This window comes from Triticum urartu, unplaced genomic scaffold, assembly GCF_056163025.1.
Source record: "Triticum urartu cultivar PI428250 unplaced genomic scaffold, HENAU_Tu73 scaffold1, whole genome shotgun sequence".
NCBI lineage: Eukaryota > Viridiplantae > Streptophyta > Magnoliopsida > Poales > Poaceae > Triticum > Triticum urartu.
Genome location: NW_028259461.1, coordinates 4,250,699 through 4,251,718, shown reverse-complemented (window position 1 = coordinate 4,251,718; position 1,020 = coordinate 4,250,699).

Genomic DNA, 1,020 nt, shown 5'->3' with positions numbered 1-1,020 from the left:
CTTTTTCAAACTGCCACTTCTTTTCATATAGCAATCCTGATCAAAGAGAGAACAATATCCATTTCAAAACATTTCTAACAGATTCCTTAGTTCGGACCGACGAAGTAATGTCACTCGACTATTATCAACCTGGACTGCAATCTTTTTCTGTCGGTAAGGATTGCACCAGAGCACCTTCTACTTCTAATAGGCCATGAAACTATAGATAGGAAGAATCATTCTGAGCGAGTACATAAGAAGCGATCCACTTTTTTTCATCGGTTCCAGGGGAAGACCAAAGATCTTGCGCGGCAGGTCGCCAGAAAAACTCAAAAGAGAAAGAAGTCTCGTTAATCTCTTCATGCTCGTTCCAAGTTCGAAGTACCTTTGGCCAAAGAAACACCCGCTTCCTGACACGATTGCCTCTTTATCTTTATATAGATAGATTCTATGGGGTTATTACTTAGTAAGTCTATTTTTGTACAAGAGCCCCTCCTATCTGATAGAAAAGGGTCCCATGATCCCGAGCCGATCTTACCTTGGCTCGCAAACCCCAAGTTTGTCTATGAAGAGCTAATCTAATTGTATTTTTTTCTAGAATGGATTTCTTATGTGGAATACTAATGGATAGGGCTTCGTTGCTAAGTGCTACAAGATCTAGTGCACTGGAACTCGTGGTTATGGACCCGAATCCTTTAGTATGGAACATTGTCTTTCCAAGTAAAAACCCCTAGTATATGAAAGAATGAAAAGGTGCTTTCGTTCTTGTGGAATAAGAAGCCCTCGTACCTTAATGAAAGGAAAATCGTAATTTTTCGTTAGGTATTTGACCAAATAGGATCGTCCAGTTCCTACAGAACCTATCACTAAAATACCCGATAGGGCTAAGCGGAACGAAAAGGGTTTTCCATGAGATGGTTAATGAAAACGATTAGTCCCACACGAGGTTTGGGAATAAGTGATTGTCTGATAATGAGCAAGGAATTACGTCTTTCTGCTAAAGAGGATCTATTAAACTCATAATTCATTAGATCCTTGTTA